The sequence below is a fragment of the Pongo abelii genome, chromosome 6 (assembly GCF_028885655.2).
Source record: "Pongo abelii isolate AG06213 chromosome 6, NHGRI_mPonAbe1-v2.0_pri, whole genome shotgun sequence".
Classification (NCBI taxonomy): Eukaryota; Metazoa; Chordata; class Mammalia; order Primates; family Hominidae; genus Pongo; species Pongo abelii.
In genome coordinates this window covers 55,919,304-55,945,929 of record NC_071991.2, presented here as the reverse complement: position 1 = coordinate 55,945,929, position 26,626 = coordinate 55,919,304, and the positions used below count along the sequence as shown (strand labels likewise).

Genomic DNA, 26,626 nt, shown 5'->3' with positions numbered 1-26,626 from the left:
CACAAGGTGATCACTTGAAAGCCATCTGTTATCTTTCTTGGCAGATTTAGTTCCTGGGAAATGGCACTTCCTTTCTCGATCACTGCCAACTAATTGAAAACACGTTGTTGTTAGGTGTGTGATATAGTTCAAGTTTCTAGTAGTAGCAGCCAATGGGGCAGAAGTCACATCTTATTAAGAGCAGCAACAAGTTGACCGCCGTGGTTTTAATTCTGAGAACTCAGCAAATGCTACAGTTTATTTTTAGTACCCTCAAACCACTGCTGCTGTTTTTCAATTCATTTTGGTTGACTAACATTGAATTTAAAATACAGTGGTGTTGGCTTTCTATTAGCATATGGTTATCCCTCTCAGAAAACTGCCCACTAGAAAATGAACTGGTGGGGCAAAAGAAAAGACGAAAGGAGAAAGGACAAGGAGCTGGTGGTGTCACATGATTTACTGGTGGCATGAATTACAGCTGCTGTGGCATCTGAATTTCCAGATCTTGATGTAGCTTAAGAAACCTGATTGAAAATCCTAAGTCAGCCTTCGGAAGAATATGTTGGTTTGAAACAACACAGTATGAGATTTAGATGATGGTAATTGCTTTCAGATAGGTTAGAGATGCCCATGATAGTTCTTTCTCCTGCTTTATTTACCCCTATTTTTAATCCTAAGGGAAAATGGGAAATTATGTGAAAACTGAAATTCAAAAAGTGGGCATGGATGCATTGTTTAGCATGAATCAACCTAGCCCATGAGTTTATACTGCCTAATTCCCCAATTAATCAGGCACTTTGTCTTGAAAAATACAGCATTGTAGTTCTCTTTTAAAGCACACTTACCATGTGTGGATCATGAATAATTCAGATGACACAAGCAGTTCACACCTGTGAGAGGTGTTGGGCAGAAAGAATAGAGTCTATTTGTGGTGGCAGCTGGGATCTCTCAGGGGAAGGCCAGAATCTGAGAAATTAGGGCACTCCATCAATGTATTAATCACTATTTTCAAGGGCCTACTATGTGCCAGGCAGTAAGTTATAAACCTCAGCTTCAAGAAAGCTAAGGGGGAAAGATAATTGTAGGATTCCCTCTAGCCCTGAAGTTCTGGGAGGATTGTCTTTTAATTCTGGCTTCACCACCGACCAGCTGGGTATCTTGGAGTGAGTTACTTAACTTCTCCAAGCCTCAGTTTCCTCATTTGTAAATGAGGCTGATACTGATGATAAGACCTACTTCATAGAGTGTCTTGGGGATTGAATGAGATAATGTATGTAGAGTATTTAGCACAGGGCCTAGCATTTAATAAATGCTTAATGTGAATAAATTTTACTCCTTCAAGGAATGAAAAAGAAGGCATTCACGGGCTCAGAATTTAGATGCAGACATGAATCCAACACACAATCCACTTCTTTCGTCACATGTTAAATTGGAGCTTGAATTTTGGGCTTCATTAAATAAGCATGCGAGTGTTTTCCAGGTTTCAGGCATAGTCCTGAGTGTTTGGCATGGAAAGATGAGTCAAGATCCTTTTCCCTTATCATCCAGCAGCTGAGACAAACATGCAAACAGCAACCTCTATTCCAGTTTGATAAAACAAATTCTGTGGAGAAGGGTGCAGAGGAGAGGAATTGACTTAGTCAAATTAGAGGGGTCAGTGGAAATGTCATATGAGTTGGGCCTTGAAAGCTGAGTAGAATTTTTCCGGAAAACAGATGGAGAAAAAGACATTTCAGGAAGAGAGAAGAGCTTAGGTAAAGGCCTGGAGATGGGTAAGTTCATGGCCTTATTTTGACTTTCTTTCTTGGGAAAGTTATGCTTACAGGCCCATAAGCAGCATCATGCACAGAGCTGCCAGCTCACTCATTGCTGCTGCTGATGTAGGAGGTTTTCTTTCTGTTCAGGTAGCAGTGGGTTTGATGGAACAGCTCTGGAAGCCGTAGGACATTTGGGCAATTGAGCAGTGAAAAAGGAAAAGTTGATTCTGTAGCGTCCAGCATAGACAGAGATGAAGTCAACATGGGTTATACCTCTCATAGAGGAGTAGCTGCGGGAGATTTAGGTATGTTTGTGTTTGCAGAGTAAAAATTTAATAATTTGCTCAGCATTAAGGTCAAAGTTGCCTGATTTTCCTGAGAATTTGCTCTCACTAGCTGCTGTTGAACTACATCACCCAAATGTGTCATTTATTCTACGGTACCAACTGAGACATAACAAATGAAATAATCAGGTTACAATTAATTTAAAAATACATTTTCTGAGAACTCTTCATGAATTTTCTTCTGGAATATTCAATTATGTATAAAAGAAATTGCTTTACCTTTGTTTTAATAACTACTGGTAATTAAATTTCACAATCACCTAGATTGGCAGGAAGCTTTGATTGCCTTTATTATTTTAAATTGCAAAAATAAAAAAATTCTTATCCTTAAGCTTTTAATTTAGCCTGTGGTTCTTGGTTATATTCTGAAATAAACAAAGGCCAATTTGCAAAACAGTCTTCTTAATAATCATGGGTTACATTTGCTTTTATAATTAAAATAAGAACTTTTTGCATATTAACAATATGATTGCCAAATGGATAATTTCACAGTCAAGAAAAAAATCAACCCAAGCAAGTCAATAAATAAAGAAGACATGAGATGTTCTCAGTAACTGAAAAAGGTAAAACATTAAATATTAAAGGAACCCTGGGGATAAGAGGTTAAGATTTGGAAACATAAACACACTATATTATCAACATAAAGTTGACACAGACTTTTAAAATTAAAATGCAAACAGAAAAAGATAAAAAGTCAGTATTAGGTGCAGTCTTCAAAACCTTAATTGGGAAAAGAACATTCCTGAATGGATTGAGGTATTTATTTCTTTAGATTCTATACAACAGTAATGTGGGCCAGGTAAGTCATGCTGTTTTCTGCTATCACACTGATGTTGATGTAGAAATGATAAATAGGAATTTTCATTACTCATTATTGGGGAGTCATAACCAGTAACATAGATAAGTCTTCCATATTCCTAGATGCAGGTGGCAAAACTGAACTATAGTAATTCTGGCAAGACTTATGTATGTCTAACTAGAAATTCTCTGCATCCAATACTACAAAATAGGGTATCTTATTGAAACAGACATTCTCACTGAGAAGTTTTCTTTTGGACCTTTGGATTTTTCAGAAATTTTCTTCTGGAATATTCAATTATGTGTAAAAAATTGCTTTGCATTTGTTTTAATGATAACTCCTCGATAATTAAATTTCACATCACCTAGACTGGCAAAGACTTGATTGCCTTTTTTATTTTAAATCACACATGCACAAATTATGATTTAAAATATAATCTCAAATAAAAAACTTGCAAAGCTAACATTAACCCTGTGAGAGAAATTATTTACTCAGATGAAGAGTACTAGTCCTTGTTGTTTTTCTCCTGAGCATTCTATACCTCATTTTAACTTATTAGATTTTATTGTCCATTGTAGCAACTCAGATGAGCCGAGTGATACAGAGTCTTAGAGATAAGGAGATTTTTCTTAGCATGCTACATATTTGCAGTGTTTGACAAGGGGGACCCAGTGATTTGTGAACTTGTGCTGAAATGCTGGTTCTCCCCACTGACCCCATGAAGTGCACTGGGTGACCCTGTCATTTGCCCAAATTTGGGGAATGTGAACACCAGATATTTTTCATGGCCAGTCTGTGCAGGGTTTAGCTGGACAGTGTGTTCTGAGAGCTGCCACCTGGGGCCTGGTCTGAATGTCAGCCCTGCTGAGGGCCATCTGCTGCTCGGCAGGGTCTCCCGTTTTTGCACAATGGTGGAAATAACTGGACATTCGGTTTGGAACACCTATACATGAGCAGTGTCACATAGGAATGTTTTGGAAGAGTTTTCTGCCAGAAGATCAAGATTTCTGTCAAGGCAAATACAGAGAAAAAGACATGAACCTAGTGATAGACAGACATATGATTAATAGCATCCCCTATCACCCACCAATCGTTTATCTTTTATGAATGTATGTATTCTGACTTCATGGCTTCTGAAATATGTCATTTAATTTTCAAAACAAAATGGCTTTTTCCCCCTCCTTCCCTCTCTTCTTTCTTTCCTTCCTTTCTCCATTCTTCCCCTCCCCTCTCCCTCTTTTCTTCCCTCCCTACCTTCCCTCCTCCCTCCCTCTATCCACCTTCTTCTCCTTCCTTCCTTCCTTCTTTCCTTCCTTCCCTCTCTTCCCCCCTTCCCCCACTTCCACCCTCCCCCCCTTCCTTCTTTTGTCTCTTTTTCTTCTCTCATCTGTTGTTGGTCAGATTTCTATTTAGAGATGTTTTCATCAATCCCACATTTGGTTTTCTTTACTGTTCATAGTTTGCAAATCCTCTAGGCACCTTCCTGCTTTTCCTTCCCTTTGGCCCATGGGGAAGGAAGCTGGTATTCTCTCTTTCACATGGATTCAGGTTAGGGGGTCAAGATGGATACCTGTGTCTCTGGCGCAGGCTGGTTGGTGTGACAGAACACAATGATGTGTCTCCAAGCTACAAACAAATGCAGAGGTTTATTTAAAGTCTCCATGGCTAGAGGAAACGGCAGTCAGAGATGGGCCAGCCCTATAGGTAGGGTGCTCTGCAATGGAACCTAGGTGGCTGTCCTCTGGGGCCTGAAGCTGAAGAATTGGGATGAGTGTATCATCAACTGGCCACAAACCTTTCAGCTGTGCATTCTGGGAGGGCCAGCCACTAGCTGCTTGTGCAAATAACCTGCCTTTCTCCTCATTTATAATTAATCGTACACCTTCGTGAGACTAATCTGAATATAGTCTGTATAGTATGGACTAATTTTAGCATTCCTTTGCTTCAACAGTTTGGCCTGTCAAAATCACTCAGCCTCAGCCTGTTTGTAGTGCAGTGTAAAGTATTATTTTAAATCAAACAATATTTTTAATCTCCTAAGAAATAAGAGCTGGACTGACTGGACTGACTAGACTGAGAGCAAGGAGGAACCTTGGTAGTTGTTTAACAGATTCCAACATTGTATAAGAAAATCAGAGCCCAAGGAACTCAGAAACTGTCTTATGCCACTCAGTTACTTGACAGCAGAGCTAGAGCTGGAACTGTCATCCAGGACCCAAGCTCCTGTGACATTAATGCTCCACCCACCCACTTCCTGGCTCATCCTGAAGAGTAGCATCATCCTTAGAGAATTTCTTGTAGTCTTTTTTTTTTCTGTCTGGCCTCATAGAGGCTGCTCTATTTAATTACTTAATACTTTCAAAAAGAAGTCATAAAGTGCTTTATATTTTAAATGGGCCTCAGATCTCCAGGCTGTTGTGCCCATAAAGGCACAAAGATTTAAGTGGCTTAGGTCTGCCCTAACTGTGTATAGCTGTGTTGTCCAGTATAGTAACCATTAGTCACATGTGGCTATTTAAATTTAAATGTAAAAATATTCCGTTCCTCAGTTACCCTAGGCACCTTTCTAGTGCTCAATAGCACAAATGGCCAGTGGCTACCATATTGGACTATACAGATACAAAACATTTTTATCATTTTTTACAGGAAATTCTCTAAGACAGAGACAAAACTAATGTAAAATCAACAAGCTAAAAAGAGAAAATCTGATCCAGTGCTCTCCCATTGCTGTGTGTGCTGCTTGTGCTGTTTAGGTTATCTTTCACTAATTTTGCAAACTAACTTTTTAAAAGAGTAATTTCTTTATGACCCTGAGGGAAACTGTGGAATGCCAGCTGGAGGATGATATTGGGGAGGGTAATTAAAAATGTTTATAAACTCTGTAGTCCTGAGATATGATTCAAGCTTTATTTAAAAAGTGGTTTGTTGTTTCCCTAATGGCAACTCAATTTCTTTTTCAAATAAACCCACAGTGAGTTCTGATTTCACCCTCAAAGAGGAAAAAGTGCCCATGTTCAAAAAAAGTTTGGATCTTACCATTGAATCTCCTTTAAAGACATCATAAGGAAAACTGTGAATGTGTGGACTGAGGTTGCTAGTGGCATATACAAGCCGTGTTATTTAAAAGAGATTTTCTACCAACCTGGCCATCAGCAGCTAGCTAGAAGGATTTTTACTTCTGCAAAAAGCCCACATCAGGGCAAAACAAATGCATTGGTTTTTAGAAAATAAAGTTAGCTTTTGGAATTTTCAGCACATTTAATTGGGGGAAAATGCATGCAAATAAGATGCAGGAACATGACAGTTTCTAAGAAAAGGAAACAGTTCTCCTTGAACTTCTGTTACCATCCTCAAGTGCAACAAAATGGGAAGGTAGAAGGTATCTTTAAAGTGTCAAGTTAACTGTCAAGAAAGAAGTGAATGTTGAGGTCATTGGATTCAGAAACTATAATAACCAAAAGACTGTGACATGGTGGCTTATTATTTATTGACATAACTTAGATCATTGATTTAGGGCAATATGAATCACAGAAGCACTTGGGTGATAACCTTATGCAATTCTTTTCTCATCGGAGGCCCAGTTCCTGGATTTTATCGGGCCCCATCATTGCCCTCTGCACCCTCAGTACCGGCTGGGTATTGTCCTTTTCAAGGAAGTGAAACCTAGCGCTTCCTTATTACTTCACATAATGCCATATTAGCAATATAAAATGCTTTTTCTTACATGATGTTGCTTCCATGGAATAAGCCCAAGAGACTGTGTTGGGACAGCAAAAAAAGTGGGAAGCAGGGAGCATGACTGTTGCAGTAGATCTCCTGCAGCATCTGTCAGAGGGTGGGGGCTGCCATTGACCTCTAAGGGCCTGATTCTCAAGACCTAGAACTGCACTGTCCAGTGTGACAGCCACATGTGGTTACTGAGCCCTTGAAACACGGCTAGTCTGAATTGAGATGTGCTACAAGTGTAAAATTCACACTAGAGTTCAAACGCTTATACAAAGCCAAAAAACATAAAATATCTGATTCATAACCTTTGAAATATTGAACATATGTTTAGGTGATAATATTTTGGATCTAGGCCTGGCACGGTGGCTCACGCCTGTAATCCCAGCACTTTGGGAGGCCGAGGCGGGTGGATCACCTGAGGTCAGGAGTTTGAGATCAGCCTGACCATCATGGTGAAACCCCGTCTCTACTAAAAATACAAAAAGTAGCTGGGCGTGGTGGCGCATACCTGTAATCCCAGCTATTCAGGAGGCTGAGGCACGAGAATTGCTTGAATCCGGGAGGCAGAGGTTGTAGCGAGCGGAGATCAGGAGACTGCGCCATTGCATTCCAGCCCGGGCAACGTGAGTGAAACTCTGTCTCAAAAAAAAAAAAAAAAGGATCTATTAAGCTAAATATAATATATATTTACAAAATTAATTTTACCTGTGTTTTAAAAATGTGTTTAAGGTAACTACTAGAATATTTGAAATTACATGCGTGGCTTACATTATATTGGTATTGGACAGCTCTGGTCTGGATGACTCCAGTGAGAATGTTCTAGCCTTGATCGCAGAATCTGCCGTACAAAACCTGCTGATGCACTGCTCAGTGGCTCCTGTAGCCCTGTCTACTTATCCTCCATTCACCAAGGTAGAAACTTACCAACGCAACTCAGCCCTGATTCTCAGGTCCCTGTTTGGTTTTAGTCCCAGACATTGAGAGATGTCCTTAATTTTTCTGAATCTTTATAGTGAGTTTCAAGCAAAGTTCTATAAAGAGGAACAGGTTGGGACATTTGTCAGATTGTTGTTTAGACAGATTTTGTGTTTTGTTTTGTTTGGGCTTCAGTTTAATTCTAGACTTCATGTATTTTTGTTAGATTTATGTATACCCCTCCTTCCAAAGAAAGCCTGCAATGCTATGAAGTTGGAAAGAGAAGCTGAGGAAACAAAGCACACGTTTTTCTCTCTCTCTCTGTGTGTGTGTGTGTGTGTGTGTGTGTGTGTGTGTGTGTGGAAAACTCTTGCCTCATAGCCTTTGTACCGTGATGTCCTGCCATGGATAAGTATGCGGGTTTACATACACATCCACACATATCTGTATGTCTGTATGTGTGTGTATATATGTATACACAGAAAGAGGAAGTGGATTAGGTTCCAAACAATTATTTCCAATCAAATTTATATCATATATAAGTTAATATCAAGGGAAATGAAAAGTCAGTTCTGGCATTACTTTTAGTAATTAAATAATTCACTTGGGATTATGTTAATGATGTGTAGATACTAATACACATAATTTGACTGCCTAATATTGATTTAAGTTGCTCATTCAAATTCTCTTTATTACAAAAAAATAACCATTTTGTTTTACAGTGCTTGTCCTCAGAGACAGTGAGATCCAGTAAACCATACTTATTTGGTAAATAATACTATTTTTGCTGATTTTCATATACACAGAGAGCACTATTCTCTTTCAGTATGTACCCTTTGAGTTGTTAATTTCTGGTTGGGGTCCTGGTTAGCTCTAGCCAAATATCCTCTCTGGATCTGCCTCATGATCAATGTCTAGGGTTGAAGGTACTCCCGGTGACCAGGGCACAGAAGTTTTTGTTCTATGTGATGTTAATATGACCTAGGGTTGAACTTTGGTCTCAGGAGAGCCTGAGTCCTATGCTTGCTTTAAGCAGCCAAACTAATCCACATGCCTTTTTTCAGAATATGAATTCTTCAGAGGAAAAAGCAATTGACAGAAGCTTTGTAAACTCTCCTGAAATAATTAATATCAGATTAAGATTAGAAATAGAATCACAGCAAATCCTAGGCAATTACACATGTAAGACATCATTTTGAGTTAAACGATGTCATTTGGCTTAAGAACATAGTAATTGCCACAGTACTTATTTGGTTCCGCATTCTAAAGTAATAGCAGTAAGGGTATTTTGTAAAAATGCACAACAGCCTTTCAGGGAGGAAATGCCCTGCAGACATCTTACTTTTCATAAATAGCTGAGTGTAAATCTGTCATTCAGGAGTTAATGTAAACTTGTCTGAATCCATCTGTAGTTTCAGCTTGTGCTCCTTCTTACAGGAATGAGTTTCAGCCATTTTCTACCTATAGAGCGAATTGGTGTTTCTTCCTATTGCTTTAAATTTAACTCTCTGAAACTTATTTTTAGCATCCATTTTTGGGTTTCATGAATTAATGTGGGTTCATTGGAACCACACAGTCCAAGGGTGGCATTGTGTTACAAGCTCTAAGAAGCTGGGGATCTGGTCCAAACACCAGCACCAAATAGCTCTCAGAGTTTCTATTTTCTTATCCGTAAAATGGGCTAATAATACCAGTTGTTAGAATCGAATGTGTGAATGGCTGTGAAAAAAACTTGAAAATTTATGAACAAAACCTAAAAATCCCTGATATCATAAAGCTCATGTTCTAATAAGATGCACCACAGGTTCCTTTCCTGAGTGGTAAGTGGCCACTCAGAACTCGTGATCTTCTAAGATAACTGGAAAAGTTTCTCCTAAATACCTTGCCTTGCTTTTCTTCATCAGCCTTTCAAATCCTTGAAGTGTAATCGTGCCAACTTAGAGTTTCTTTACTCTGTGTAGAGAGGCTCCAATATGCATCCTGCAGTCCCAACATTTTAAATTAGCTCAGTCAATCCAAGCAACACCACTGTTTATACTTTCCCATCTAGAGGAATGGTTCTTTATTATGTAAAAAAAATTACACACGTTTTACATAAGATGCAATATATACAAAAAAATCAGTAATAGCGTAGCCACATAATTATTAGGAAAGCCACCACCCAATTTAGGAACATTACCTAGCCTTGTGTCTTCCTCTGTATTCCTCTCTCTTTCCTTCCCCATCATATTTCATTCCCTCCTTCCAAAGGTAACCACTACTCCGAATTTTCACCTTATTCCCTTGCTTTTCTTTTTAAAATAATTTTATCATGTATCACTAAAATACTGGCTTCACAAGGGCAGCTGTTTTTGTTTTGTTCACTGCTGGATCTCCAGTGCCTAGCACAGTGTCTGGCATGTACGAGCACTCAGTAACTGTCATAGGAGTGCAACTGTAGCCCCTCCCCTCCTTTATCTCTTGTTTGTAAATCAGTTTTGCAAGGACCCTGTCACCAGTTCACATTAGCCACACGCCTTTAGTAACTTTTAGAAAAAATTCTTTTTCCCCCGAGATGGAAAAAACTCTATCGCCCAGGCTGGAGTGCAGTGGCGTGATCTCGGCTCACTGCAACCTCCGCTTCCTGGGTTCAAGGAATTCTGCCTCAGCCTCCTGAGTAGCTGGGATTACAGGTGCGTGCCACCACACCCGGCTAATTTTTGTATTTTTAGTAGAGACGGGGTTTCACCATGTTGGCCAGGCTGGTCTCAAACTCCTGACCTCGTGATCCACCTGCATTGGCCTCCCAAAGTGCTGGGATTACAAGTGTGAGCCACTGTGCCTGGCCTAGAAATTTTTTTTTAACTTATTTGCATGTACTTGCAACAGGAGACTCTGAGCAGAATCACATGAATTTATCTGAATCTGGAGTTTTTACCTTGATTTGTGGTTCACAAGCACATTTCAGGAATGAATAGTGAAGACTGAAGAACATAAGTAGTAAAGGTAGAGTTCAACATGGAGAGCCACAGGGAGATTTTCAAAAAAGCGATGCTGTATACATGCTACACCAGGGATGAGCCTGGAAAACAGTATGTTAAGTGAAAGAAGTGAAAGACCGCATACTATATGATTCTACACGTATGGAACACTCAAGATAGGCAAATCCTAGAGACAGAAAGTAGATGAGTTGCCCCCTGCGGCTAAGAGGTTTGGAGTGAAACGGGGAGTGACTGCTAATAGGTATGAGTTCTTTTTGTGGTAATGAAATTGTTCTACATTTGATTGTGATAATACTTAATAGTTACACATATCTGTGAATAAACTAAAAGTCATTGAATTGTTTTCTTTTAAACAGGTAAATTGTAGGGTGTGCGATTTATAGCTCAATAAAGCCATTACTTTAAGAAAGCATAGAAATTGATATTGTAAGAAAGAGAAGATGAATCAGTCATAAGGTGAGCAAACAGAGAAAACAAACCCATAGGTTAAATCCTTCCTAGACAGGATGCTTGCAATCAGATGGGAGGCATTTCAATCCATATTCACTGATAACTTGCTCAACACATGGGGGTGCCCCTTCTCTTCCCCTTTTCATTTCCACATTCATCTTTTTCTGCAGCCAGCCCCTGACCTTCTCAGATAGTTCCATAGAGACTTGCTCTCTAGGGCTGGTTAGCTCAGCCTCCACTAGATAAATGCCTCCCTTCCCCAGTATCCCCGAAAGGCCATGGCACCCTCCTTCTCACTGAAGAATGAGGGAGAGCAGTAGGTCTCCTCTGCTAATGCTGGACAAAGCAATTAGTGCATTTCTTATGACTAGTTAATTAGCTTTTTATCCAGCTTTTTAAACTCTGGGCACAACTCTATGGCCTCAAAGTAGAGTGTGAGTCATCCAGGAAGAAAGTTTCTCTACTGTGTACCTGATGCTCCCGAGTATTATTCGTACAGTGATGCGTCTGTGGCTGCCTCCATATGCCCCCACTAGATGGATGCTTGTATAGACGTTTCCAAGGATATCATCTGCTGGCTCTTTTGTTGTTTCTAATCAAAGAACCTACACCCTTTGATCACAACAGATCACAGTATTGTACTATAAAGACTTTGTTACAAAGACTTAAATTTTACACGCTTGTAGCTGTCACAGAGGTTCTGACAGTATTTACTTTTACCTTATACAAGTAAAGGAAAAATGCATTTGATCAGACCACATGGAAAATATGAGTGATTATAAATAGTAAATTTTCTAGAACCATGTATTGTTCACTATAAGGAACCTAGTCAATGAACATTTTTTAATACTTGCTGGTTTTGAGTGCCAGGTTGTTGCAAAAGTCCTCTTCTTCCTCCCAAGTATAGAGAATCCTCTAGGTAGATAAACTTTCTGTTAGTTGGAGGAAGATTGGCCCTGGCATGGAATTAATGAAGCTAAAGACAGACGTCTTTGGGGAACTGAGTCCCTGGGTAGCCACTTTTTGGGCAGGCTTCAGTATCCAATGGCCTGCGTGAATGTATAGGATGGCTGGCTCCCCTTCAAGTTGTTCATGGCCTTTCCTCCTTTTTCCCATAGGACACCTGAGACAAGCACCCCCACAAAATACAAATAAATGCCCCTTCACGGGAGTGTGAAGACAAAGCAAGTACTAGAACTTCTTCCTTAAGGTCTCATTCAGAGTGTTTTCCTGGCAACCCCTAGAGGAAGTGGGCACGGGCTACAGTGGCTCTGTTGTTCTGTGTCCTCCCTCAGGTGAAATCTGGCCACCCTGGGCCCCCTATGACAGCAGCACACGTGGGGATGGTATTATGCCTTGTGCTGGCCTCTGCGGCTCCCCTGACATCTCAGATTTTAGACTTTGCTCCTCCTGCTTTCTAATGTCACAGGCTAAGCCATCTCTAACAAAAGACTCACTGTTCCTGGGACCTGCTGTTCACTCAAACTTTTCTCATGCTAACACCAACACATATAACACATTCACACCTCCTCACATCCTGACCAGACCGTTCCAGGATGCAATTATTGTAAGGGTTAGGACGTTTCACCGCAAATACAGAAAACCCTAAAAAGAAGTGCTGAGGTACCGTGGTTGTAGACACTGCAGTATCTGGCTCTGTCTCCTTCTCTCAGTGCTGCCCTCTTGGTCGGGGGGCCTTGTCCTCAGCCTCAACGTCTTTACAGGGTCAAGATGACAGTAGCAGTCCCCTGGCATCATATCTGAAACAGAGAAGGGGAAATCTCTTCCTCCTGACCCTGTGGAAGATAAGAAAGACTTTCTCAGACACACCTGCCCCACCCCGCCAGCAAAGTTCCCCTTGCCTCATTGGCTACAGCTTTGTCATATGCTTAGGTGTGAACCAATCACTGGCAAGGGAATAGGATTCCCCGGATGTACTTAGTCCAGTTGTGACCACCTTCCTGGAGTGCAGGTGGTCCAGCCTCTCCTGAAGGGGTGAGGAGGCCTGAACAGAACAGGGTTCTGTTAAAGGGGAAGAGGGAACCAAGAACATCCGCCACAATTATGTCATGAATGTCCTCAGCCCTTAGAGTCTCTAAGGCCACCAACAAAACACTGAGAATTCCAAGACACATGGCCTCTCATAGTCAAAAAGCTTATTATAGTCTTAGTTGAGAACCAAGCAATTAGTGCAACTATTCACTTAGTAATAATATCACTCCCTGAAAAAAATGTTCTGCTAACCTACTACATTAAGATGACTGTAAGATGACTGACAGCTCATATGTTGTTTTCACTTGTTAGTGCTTTATGGTTTGAAGCACTTTGTTTTATGGTTATGAAAAAATATAAATCCATTAATTTAAAACTGGATAGAGTCTTTAGCTCTAATGAAAAGTAGGACAGTGAGGGTTGAAGGTTTTGATTCTTGACAGGCTTTAACATCCCTGCACCTGATGTAAGTTGGAACTATATTATTAGAAAGGCAGGGAATAATAGTAGATGATTCAACCCACTGCCGGTTGCTATGGGAGGGAATTTTTAAGGCTTTCGTTTATGAGAAATAGTGATCATTAGCAGTTCTTTGTTTTTAAAACAGAGATTCCTACAAACGGCCAAGTCCAGTGGAATAAATGTATTGGTGCCTAAGTGGAGAAATAATTTCAGGTTATTCCCAAGGAAAAGGGAACAGGCGGAGGGTTTTTGGGGAGCAGATTCCTGTTTTTCATTTTTATGATGGGCCAGGATGTGTAAAGATCACTGGATGAGGGATCATGTGACCTAAGTCTATGGTAGTTCTTTCTCAGCATTTACTTTTTGTGTGTCCAGGGGCAAATTATGTTATCATTTTGTGACTTTGATGCTCATCTGTAGAATTATTAGTTTGGCCCAGATCATCTCTGAGGGTCTTAAAAATTTTATGATTTTTCTGATCTGCCTATTTCCTCTTGCCAATTTATGGTGCCTTGGTGGTCCCCCAAGGGAACAACCCTCTTGTGTGTAAATCAGTTACACTCACATATACACATATTTCAAGTAGCAATTACCAGTGGCATCATTTGTTCCAGGCACCCAGCCTGTAAGACATGAGGACTGTTGGGTGTCTGTGCTGTACTTGCTTTTCAGTCTTCACTCTTAGTAAGCCCAGAGGTAGTCCAAGTATGCTCCAAGGTGGTATCATACAAGCCTTTTGGAATGTGACCTACACTATGAAACTCAGCACGTACACACACAGGCGCACACACACACATCCCCCACACACACTGTGCACACACCCATACTTCATTCAATATGTACTTATTATTTATCATGTTCTAGATTTTAGAGATACTGCAATGAACAAAACAGACAAAAATTCTGGACCTTGTGGAATTTCTAGATACAGACAGACAATAAACCAAAGGAACTATATATGATTTGTATATATAAATGTGTATCTTTTATATATAATTATATCTATTAATTTATATGGTATATTAGAGGGTGATAAGTTCTATGGAGAAAAATAAAGCAGAAAGGGAGACAGGAAATGCTGGGGGTAAGGGGGTCTGAGTGTTAAGTTGAGTGGTCAGAGAAGGCTTTACTGAGAAGGTGACACTTGATGGTGAGGGAGCCAGTCATGCAGATATTTGGAGAAAGTACATTCCAGACAGAAGGAACCGCAGCTGCAGAGTCCCAATGCGAAAGTGTACCTGGTGTGTTCCAGGAACAGAAACAAGGCCAGTAGAGTGAGAAAGGGGTAAATAGGACTGGCGGGGAGGAGGAGGCAGATCATGGAGGGCCTCGTAGGCCACCCTAAGGACTTTGGCTTTTACACTGAGATAGGTTGTCCCTGGAGGATTCTAGAAGACAGTGGCATGATCTGACTTAGGCGTTTTTTTTTTTTTTTTAGACGGAGTCTCACTCTGTTGCCCAGGATGGAGTGCAGTGGTGCGATCTCGGCTCACTGCAAACTCCGCCTCCCGGGTTCACGCCATTCTCCTGCCTCAGCCTCCTGAGTAGCTGGGACTACAGGCGCCTGCCACCATGCCCAGCTAATTTTTTTTTTTTTTTTTTTTTTAGTAGAGATGGAGTTTCACTGTGTTAGCCGGGGTGGTCTCGATTTCCTGACCTTGTGATCCACCTGCCTCGGCCTCCCAAAGTGCTGGGATTACAGGCGTGAGCCACTGCGCCCGGCCCTGACTGAGGTTTTAACAGATCCATTCTGGCTATTATGTTGAAATTAGACTAAACACAAATGCTGCATGTGGGCATACACACACACACACACACACACACAGAGAGAGAGAGAGAGAGAGAGAGAGAAACAGAAGTTCCACAAAGAGAGTTCATCCTGTTATGTGTGATGTGATCTGAGACTGTCTTTTCTATTGTATTTATCTTCATTTATCTAAAAACTATCAGGGCCCACAAGTTGATTTCAGGATCCACTCTAGAGTGGTGACTGGCACTTTGGAAAACAGATTAGAAATTGGTCTAGAACTCCAAAGATGTAGCAGATTCAGTGAGTCTGCTCAAGGCATGGTTATGGTATACAGAACACCCTATAAGCCCATAGTACTATTTAATAATAATGTTCAAGGAGATTTTGTTAATTTTTTTAACTTGCTACACTGTTGTAGCACTATTTTGTTGAATGATCATTTAAAAGTTTCATCTTTCCCTACATATTCAGTAGGCTTTTATTACAAATGTATATTTTAATAACTTTATTTATAAAGAACATTTCAAATATATTTAAAGTAAAGAGAAAACTATAACGAACCTCTTACCATCCAACTTCAACAGTGATCACATCATAGCCTGATTTCACCTTCACTACATCCCATACCCAGGATCATTTTGAAGCAAATCCCAGGCTTGGCATCATTTCATCTGTAAATATTTCAGATGGTATCTCTAAAAGATAGGGACTCTTTTTTAAAAAAAAGAATACTGGGCTGGACTGAGCTGGTTACCTCCTGTTATTGTGGAGGCAACTCACTTCATCCCAACTTCTTGATACTTTTGCTTCTGGAATTCATATTTCTCTAACATCTTCCAGAAAAGTCTTAAAGCTGCCTTAACCTTTTTTCCAGTCCACCTCTTAATTTTTTTCCTCCTCTTCCTCAATACTAACATGAGTGTGGATCTGGCTTGTCTGCAAAGCTTGCCTTGCTTCGAAGCATCCGACTGTAAATAATCTTCACCTATGCCTGTGATTTGTGGGCCTGAAGAAAACTATCCATCCTTGCAAATATCTTCTGCTGAGATGCCTCACACGGAGACTGTCTCTTCTCTTCTTCCTCCATGAATCTGCTTATTCAGTACAGCCCTGATTCTTCCACCAGTCCCAAAGGCAAACAACCCACTGCTGCAGAGAATAGTGCCCCAAAAAAGGGAGACAAGGTCCCAGTCAAGAAACAGAAGACCAGAACTGTGTTCTCTTCTACTCAGCTGTGTGTACTCAATGATAGATTTCAGAGACAGAAATACCTCAGCCTCCAGCAGATGCAAGAACTCTCTAGTATCTGGAACCTCAGCTACAAACAGGTGAAGACCTGGTTCTAGAATCAGAGAATGAAATCTAAGAGGTGGCAGAAAAACAACTGGCCGAAGAATAGCAATGGTGTGACTCGGAAGGCCTCAGCACCTACCTACCCCAGCCACTACTCTTCCTACCACCAGGGATGACTGGTGAACCTGACTGGGAAACTTCCAGTGTGGAGCAACCAGACCTGGAACAATTCATCCTGGAGCAACCAGACCCAGAACATCCAGTCCTGGAGCAACCACTCCTGGAACACTCAGACCTAGTGCAACCAGTCCTGGAACAATCAGACCTGGAACAGTCCCTTCCATAACTGTGGAGAGGAATCTCTACAGTCCTGCATGCAGTTCCAGCCAAATTCATCTACCAGTGACTTGGAGGCTGCCTTGGAAGCTGCTGGGGAAGGCCTTAATGTAATACAGCAGATGACTAGGTATTTTAGTACTCCACAAACCATGGATTTATTCCTAAACTACTCTACAAACATGCAACCTGAAGATGTGTGAAGATGAGTGAAATTGATATTACTCAGTTTCACTCTGGGCAGTGGCTGAATCCTTCCTCTCCCCTCCTCCCCTCCCTGATAGGATTTTTCTTATATGGAAACCACGTGTTCTGGCTTCCATTATGCCTATCCAGTCAATATGATGGAGGGTAGATTATGGTTAGAGCCTAATCAGAGAGGTTTCTTTCTTTTTTTCCTATTGGATCTTCCTGGAGAAAAGACATGTTAATAACCTTGGCTACTAAGGACAACATGATAGAAGCTCTCTCTGGCTATAGATAAGTAGATCTAATACTAGTTTGAATATCTTCAGGGTTTAGAATCTAACCTCAAGAATAAGAAATACAAGTACAAATTTGTGTGATGAAGGTATATTCCTATTTTTTGGGGATTGGGAGGCTTTACTTATTTTTTAAAAACTATTGAGGTAAAGGTTAAGCTGTAATATACTTCATTGATTTCCTCACCCTTTTTGGTTCTGTTTTACTATATCCCCTAATTTTTTGGTTACGCTAATCTTTGTAGAAAGAGGTCTTATATTTGCTGCATCATAATGACATTAGTACTACTTTAGTTGATTTAAGTACAAATGAATGAAACAACTATTTTTCCTTTGGTTGATTTTACCCTGATTTCACCTAGTGTTTCAATGAGTAAAAATACAGCTTAAACATAAAAAAAAAACTGCATTACTGTAATCTTTGTGCATACATTCACACAAGCAATAATTGCCCTTTTTAGTCTGATCAGCAGTGTCTTTATTCATTAGTCTCAGAAGGGAAACACAGGTGACCTTAATGAAATGAAGCCGTGGTCATGCTTTCTCCTTCCTGATTCCAAAGATGGTGTTTCTGGATGCTGCTAAAGCCGCCTGGTAAAGAAATACTTTCTCATCTTCAAAAATGAGTCAGTTCGATCCTATTTCCCTTTTTAAACTTCCATTTATGCTCAAATATGGCCTCTTTTTCTGTGGCTCTTGAATAATTATCGGTAAACACCTAGAGTAAGGCCCTAGGTCTTAGTCATCACGGTACCACCCCAGTGACTTAGCATGGTTCCTGGCACCCAGCAGCAGCCCTCACATTTTGTTAATGTTTTACCTCTTTTCCTGTGCAGGAGCTGGAGTACCCTCTCCCTAGTCCTCTGGCCCATCATTCCCTTTTATCCATATGTTATAACCTCATTAAAATCTGACTTTTCTAGGAAACCTCATCTCTACCAGGATGGATGCCTTTGTGGATCAGTATTGACTCTTTGACAGGAGCCTTCAAGTTAATCTCAACTCTTACAGAATTCCTTCTATTCCATGAATTTATTACCCTCAGTCAATACTGTAATGCTCGTCTTCTTGTGGTATCTTTCCTAATCTTCACCAACAGTTTATTGGCCAGAAACTAATTGATAGGGGCTACATTACTGAAAACTTTGTCATTTCTGAAAATGATTAATAGTCATAATTTCAGATGGAGGTAGGGACATATTTTTACACTTGAATATATGTTATATACGAATCCACCATTGAATGCCTCTTACTTAATTACCCAAATATTTTATCTATGAAACTTGGCAGGGAGATGGCAATATCCTGAACCTTATTTTTCTCATTGTTTCTCTTTCCTCTTTCTCATCTCTCTTTCATAAAATGTGAGTGCAGAGTGGATGCCAGCCACCATGCTTGGCGTTGAGGACATAAATAAATATGTAGCAGTCCATTTGTAACTCTTTATTCAGTCTGTTCTCAGTGGACTGTCACTCCAGGAAGGGAGGGGCCCTTGGGTCACCAGTTACTAGCAGAGAGACTGCCACACCAGAACTTCTTGGAAACTGTTTTTTTTTGGATGAATGACTGAGTAAATGGAGACATGAACTTCACTGTAAAGGAGTTCACAGTCCAAAGTTTGAGAGTGAATCTGGACTCTGTGAAACTCTGCAGAACTTGTGAAGTTATTAACAATTAAATATTTTAGTTCAAACTCTTCCCTTAAATTATTACCCAATCTGAGATTTTTGTGCCCTTTCATAGATGCCAGCAGAAGTTCTGCATGGGGATTCTTACAGTGGCACAGGTACAGCCCCTAGACAGAAAAGAAGCCTGAGGCCGTCCTCTGCATTCGCTGTCCATTTTTCCCAGAGTATGTGGTCCTAGCTACTTGAGGCACTCCCAACTTCTCATTCTTTCGACTTCTGTAAATGTCACAGTCTTGGGAGGCCTCCCAGAGGTCCCCATTAAGGGTCTTATTTAGCCTGGAGCCAGAACTGTAGTTGTAACTCCTTAATACCAGGAAAGCATTTTTTAAAATCAGCACACTCATCTAAGTCTGTTTCCTAAGGTGTTTTCTTCTGAGTTACAATTTTATGTTCTGTGCCGGGAATCATTTACTTCTGGTCCAATAGGAATTAAAAGTACTTGTTGCTATGTCATTCCAAGGGCAAGCATTTGCTTCTGCTGGAAAGTTAGGTCTTTAGTGTGTGAGTATGTGTGAGTGTATGTGTATGTCTTTGTGGGATGTTGCGCATAAGTGTATGTCTGTGTAATAAGGCAGATTCAATTTCTCAGGGAAAGAAAATGTTCCAAGGACCATAACCTATGGGACAAAGTGTTAGCTACTATCTTTTCTTTTGGTTTTAAATTATGCACTCCTCTTCCTTAAGTGACTGAGTCTGAATATGAACACGTTCTTTTAAAGAGTGGAAATGATATCGTTTAACATTTAAATAGTTATATATAATTAATCTTATTATGTAAGCCAATTTCTTAAAATCCCCAGGTGGAGTTTGTAACTAAGCCTAAGTAATTCTCCAGGTGTAATGACTGGCAAGCTGTAGAGTAGAAATGGCAGAGAAGCAGCTATTGTTGGGAGAGGCTGGAACTTCTTTGTTTTTAGTATATATTTTAGTTGCTGAAGGAGTCCTTGTAGATTTTCCTCAAAATTAAAAAAGCCAGAGGAAGAGGACATTACAATTAATAGCCTGGAAATTCCAATTAATCTCTCAAATAGTGATTAATTTCCAGAGACATGGAGACTCTGCAGTATATCTGAGAGGAAGGAAAAGACAATTAGGGTTGGGGAAATTGGTAGAGGACGCTTGGGTAGGTGGAAATCCCACCAGGATTGAAGACTGCACTAGGATTGAGATAATTGACAAGGTTGGAAGCTTGCCAAAAACTGTATCAAGTGTTGTCTCTTCCTAATGGGCAAATGTGCCCATTTTGAAACCCACTGGCCATATTTCCTAAAACTGTCTATTATCACTTTGTGGAAATGTTCAAATAAAATCTGTTATCAAATTACATTTCTTTCTTTGTCACTTTTTAGCTTATCATTCCGCCAAGGTTTTGGCCCCTGCCCTTCTTCCTGCTTCTTGCCTCCTTGAGGCTGAGCTCTTCTCTCTCCCCAGCCTCTCAGTGAGCTGGTTCAGGTCTGTGTTGGTTTAAGATAGTGAATGCTTTAAATTTAAGGTAGTGGAAACCACTGATCTAGCCTGGAAATCACAAGGACCAATTGATTTATCAATTTTTCTTTTATAAAGGTAAAATAATACCATGGCAATTTTTTAGTGCAGATTATTGAGGCTCAGATGAATCAGAATGAAGGGGAAATTAACTGGCTATACTTATGAAATGCGAATGCTATATTTGCATTGTTGGATGGATTCAGTCTTAAGCAGTTCGGAACTTATTTGTATGTATCTGAGGTTTTAACTACATGGTAATGAAGATGGTGTTAAGCTTTTACAGGAGCACGGCTTTTGATCTGCTCTTTCTCCCCAGCGTACTAACAGTACTTATTAGGAGGAAAAACCTCCAGAGAGTCACAATAAATATCATAGTCCTTTGAACATCTAAATATATGCAGCATTTTACAGAAATAATGTAAGCGAACTAACCGTTCGTGGTCAGCTGGAAAACTTAACTTTCAGAGGGATTTGACCAGCTATACTGACCTAGAAAACGAAATAAGCAGTTTGGAAAATCTGGTTTGTGCATATAATTATTTTTATATTATCTCAGGCTGTGCCTTGCAATGAGTAAACCACAGTAGTTATCTGACCTATTGCTCTACCACTGCCATTGCTTCAACACAGTAATTATGTAAGACTCAGCATGTTTTTAACTAACTAAATGCATGCGGGACATTCCTTAGCTTCAGCAGCCTATCTGGGGACTACTCAAGGGCTCTTTATCAGTCTTTCAGTTTGAATGGAAAAGAGACCGTAAAATCATGACCTGCGTTAAAATGTGTAGACTGGGAGGGCCATTGTGGAAATATTTAGTACAAGCACTTAGCACTTTTGTTAGCTGAAAATGTCCTGAAGTTTATGACATATCAAATATTTCTAATTAAAATAGAAAATTAATCTTCCTGATGAAAGAATCCTAACAGTGCTTTTTATATGAATACAAATATTTAGTTGGGATATAGGTTATAGGATGTCTTTAAGGCCCTAAAGCCCTTTGGGTTTACTGTTTTTCATTCTAGTTCTTCCTTTAATAGCTCGGAGCAAATAAAAGTGATTTCCTTTAGAATGTGCACATGCTCCTAAGGATATCTGAATAAAAGATACATATCTGATAATTTGCCATCTCAGCGTCATCCCTTGGGCAGCAGGTTGGAAGGAATAGTTTAATCTGAATGTGAACTAATGCTTATGCGCAAAGACGTGTATGTCTCTTCCTGGATTTGAAGGAACTGACAGTAGAGCAGTTTAACCAGGATTCCCTAGATGGCTTATCATCCTGATGAGCTAGCATTGCAATCAGAAGACATTCACTTTTGCTTAAAACATGAAATTGACTGGTAGAGTTCAGATATTAATAAAACTAGTTTTAGCCTGTAGTTTTAACCCTTTTCATCTTACATTTAAAAAAAAAAAAGACACTTAAAAGGAAACAATGAATTGGAACTAATTACAAAGCTCTAAAGGGCCCTGGGTGATGTTAGTCTCCTTAGGGATTGTGATGTCCCCTCCCACCTGTCTCCCAACCCTGACCTTCCACCCCCTCACTCACCAGCATGACTCTCTTTCCTTCTTACCTGTAACCATAAATACCAGACAGCCAAAGTCATGCCTCGTGAAGGTAGGCATGTGGAGTGGTGGAATCATACAATATCTGTGTTAAAAGGTTATATCCTAGTAAGATAAGCGTTTGGACTATAAACTAGTTCAACCATTGTGGAGGTCAGTGTGGCGATTCCTCAGGGATCTAGAACTAGAAATACCATTTGACCCAGCCATCCCATTACTGGGTATATACCCAAAGGATTATAAATCATGCTGCTATAAAGACACATGCACACGTATGTTTATAGTGGCACTATTCACAATAGCAAAGACTTGGAACCAACCTAAATGTCCAACAACGATAGACTGGATTAAGAAAATGTGGCACATATACACCATGGAATACTATGCAGCCATAAAAAAGGATGAGTCCATGTCCTTTGTAGGGACATGGATGAAACTGGACACCGTCATTCTCAGCAAACTATCACAAGGACAAAAAACCAAACATCACATGTTCTCACTTATAGGTGGGAACTGAACAATGAGAACACATGGACACAGGAAGGGGAACATCACACACCGGGGACTGTTGTGAGGTGGGGGGAGGGGGGAGGGATAGCATTAGGAGATATACCTAATGCTAAATGATGAGTTAATGGGTGCAGCACACCAACATGGCACATGTATACATATGTAACAAACCTGCACATTGTGCGCATGTACCCTAAAACTTAAAGTATAATAATAATGATATAATTTTAAAAAAAAGAAAAAAAAAGTTAGGTTCTAATACAGACAAGAAGTTTAGGCTGTCTGTAATGCGGGCAGGCTCTGTCAGAGACTGATCCAGTGCTTATTATAAATCCTGAATCATGAGGAATGGGTTTTGAAAACACAGTGGCCCGGGCCACATTCAGACCTGAAAAAGTGGACTCTTCTAGAGCTAAGGCCAAATTATACTCATGTGTAGTCAAGGTAATGAAAGAAACACTCACTGTTTCCCACCACTGTGTAGGAAGCTGCTTAGAAACGTTGTTTAGGAAAGGTTAAAATTACTAATTTAAAGAGGACTGAAATAAGTCAAAGGTGTATTTTACAATCTTTAGGGTAATCATTAAAATAATAATACAAGAAGCTCAATTAAAATGCTAATAAGGGAGAAAAAATATTTTAAAAAACACTTGATTGACTAAAAAGAAAGTGAAAAGAAGAAATACAGGAACAAAGAATAGGTGTGATAAATGGAAAACAAATTAAGATGGTAGACTTATAAGAAACCATATCAGTAAATATATCAGATATAAGTGGTTTCAACATTCCTATTAAAAGATTGCCAGACTGGATACAGATAACCAATTGTAGTAAGTTTAAATCTAGTAGGTTTTAAGATACTTTACTAAGTTTAAAATTTAAGATATACTATGTGGACTGAGAAAGATTGAAAGTAAAATGTTAGAAATATATATATCATACATAAATTAACTAAAAGAAAGCTATAATCAATATCAGACAAAGTAGACTTTAATGCAAAAATTATCATGAGAGATAAAGAGGGATATTTGTTAATGATAAAAGGAAGTTGGCCGGGCGCGGCGGCTCATGCCTGTAATCCCAGCACTTTAGGAGGCTGAGGTGGGCGGATCACGAGATCAGGAGATCAAGATCATCCTGGCTAACACAGTGAAACCCTGTCTCTACTAAAAATACAAAAAATTAGCTGGGCATGGTGGCACACGCCTATAGTCCCAGCTACTCGGGAGGCTGAGGCAGGAGAATCACTTGAACCCAGGAGGCGGAGGTTGCAGTGAGCTGAGATTGCGCCATTGCACCCCAGCCTGGGTGACAGAGCAAGACTCTGTCTCAAAAAATAAAAAAAATTAAAAAAAAGGAAAAGTTGAAAATAAATGATTCAAACCTCCAACTCAAGAAACTAGAAAATAATCAGCAAATTAAACCCAAAGATGGTAATTGCTTGAACTGGGGAGGCGGAGGTTGCAGTGAGCCAAGATCATGCCACTGCACTCTAGCCTGAGCCACAGAGGGAGACCCTGTCTTAAAAAAAAAAAAAAAAAAAAAAAGAGAGAGAGCGAGAAAAAAAAAACAAAAATAAGCAGAAATTATATAAGGAGGAAACGATACATAATATTTGAAAATTAACAAAAACAACTGTGGCTTTTTTTGACAAGATTAGTATAATTGATACATCTCTAGCAAACCAATCAAGGAAAAAAGAAGAGAAAATACAATGAATTTCAGAAAAAAACAAGGGGATCACCACTGCATGTCATAGAGATCAAAAAGATAATAAGATAGTATGATCAATTTTATGTCAATAAATTTGACAACTTAGAGAAATTTGACAACTTTCTTTAAAAACACAACTTACCAAAATGGACATAAGAAGAAATTTAAAATCTGAAAAATCCTAAATTTATTATTTAAATTGAAGCAACAATTAAATGCCTTCCCCTAAACTTAATTTCAGACCGATATTGCTTTAGTAAATTCTTCCAAATGTTTAAGGAAGAAATAATGCCAATCTTACACAAACTCTTATAGAAAATAGAAAAAGATGAAACATTTCTTAAATCACGTGTGAAATCAGCCTAAGTCTGACAAGAACTTACTAGTAAAGAAAATCACCACCCAGTATCTTTCATGAATCTTAAAATATTTGTTTAGCAAGTCAAACAAGTCAAGTTCAGGGATATGTAAAAGAATATGTCATGATCAAATGGGATTTTTTCCAGGAATCCGTGGTTGATTTAACATTTAAAAACCAATCAAAGCCTCATTAAAAGAATCAAAGAGGAAAATTATGTAATTATTTCAGTAGAGAAGACTAATTTGATTCAACACTTGGTTATAATAAAAATTCTCAACAAACTAATAGAAGGCAATTTCTTTGATGTTATGTAACTGCATACTTAATGATAAAGTAATAAATGATTTCTCCGAGTTTGGGAACAAGAAAAGATCACCAATTGGCAATTCTAGCCAATGCAATAAGCCAAGAAAAAATTGTCATGAAGGTTGAAAAGAATGAAGTAAACTGTTTTCCACAAATGATGTAATTATATACATAGAAAATATAAAATTATTGAAAATAATGTGACTTTAACAAGAATGCTGGATGCAAGGTCAGTGTAAAAAAAATCAAGTCTCTTTATACTAGCAATAAATAATTCAAAAATGAAATTTTAAACCATAATTTATAGTAATGTTAAAAAATCAAGAACCTAGTAGTAAATCTTTTTTTTTCCTTCATCTTTTGTTTTAAGTTCCGGGATGTATGTGTAGGATGTGCAGGTTTGTTACATAGGTAAACATGTGCCATGGTGGTTTGCTGCACAGATCAACCCACCACCTAGGTATTAAGCCCAGTATTCGTTAGCTGTTTTTCCTGATGCTCTCCCTTCCTCGACCCCCAACAGACCCCAGTGTGTTGTTCCCCGCATATGGCCATGTGTTCTCATTGTTCAGCTCCTATTTAAAAGTGAGAACATGGGGTGTTTGGTTTTCTGTTCCTGCATTCGTTTGCTGAGGAAAACAGCTTCCAGCTCCATTCATGTCCCTGCAGAGGACATGATCTCATTCCTTTTTATGGCTGCATAGTATTCCATGGTGTATATATACCACATTTTCTTTATCCAGTCTATCATTGATGGGCGTTTGGGTTGATTCCATGTCTTTGCTGTTGTGAATAGTGCTGCAGTGAACATACACATGCATGTATCTTTATCATAGAATGATTTATATTCTTTTGGACGTATACCCAGTAATGGAATTGCTGGGTCAAATGGTATTTCTGCTTCTAGATCTTTAAAATCAATGTGCAAAAATTGCTTGCATTTCTATACACCAATAACAGGCAAACAGAAAGCCAAATCATGAGGGATCTCCCATTCACAATTGCTACGAAAAGAATAAAATACCTAGGAATACAACTAACAAGGGAAGTGAAAGACCTCTTCAAGGAGAACTACAAACCACTGCTCAAGGAAATCAGAGAGGACACAAACAAATGGAAAAAGATTACATGCTCATGGATAGCAAGAATCAATACCATGAAAATGACCATACTGCCCAAAGTAATTTATAGATTCAGTGCTATTCCCATTAAGCTACCATTGGCATTCTTCACAGAATTAGAAAAAAAATTTAAAAATTAATATGGAGCCAAAAAAGAGGCTTGAATAGCCAAGACAATCCTAAGCAAAAAGAACAAAGTGGGAGGCATCATGCTACCTGACTTCAAACTACACTACAAGGCTACAGTAACCAAAACAGCATGGTACTGGTACAAAAACAGACACACAGAGCAATGGAATAGAATAGAGAACTCACAGATAAGAAACAATAAATCTAATGAGAGATGTTCAAAACCTTTACAATGAAAACTGCAAAATATATTGAGAGAAACTGAAGATTTTTTAAATAAATGGAGTGATATAATCATGTGTCTGGATTAGATGATTGTAAAGATATAGTTTCCCCTAGTTTGATTAATAGATTCAATGCAATCCCAATAAAAATCAGTTAATTTTTGTGAAAATTATCAGGCTGGTTCAAAAATTTAAGTGGAAATACAAAGCACCAAGAATAACTGAAGCAATACTAACTAAAGAAG

General features: G+C 39.3%; 1 protein-coding gene and 1 pseudogene across 1 annotated transcript in view; both read left to right on the top strand.

Annotated features, from left to right (window-relative positions):
* CHN2 (chimerin 2) overlaps positions 1–26,626 on the top strand; it is a 317,079-nt gene that overhangs the window by 1,917 nt on the left and 288,536 nt on the right. The gene's annotated exons all lie outside the window — the stretch shown is intronic.
* LOC129060669 (homeobox protein NANOG-like) lies at positions 15,664–22,556 on the top strand (annotated as a pseudogene).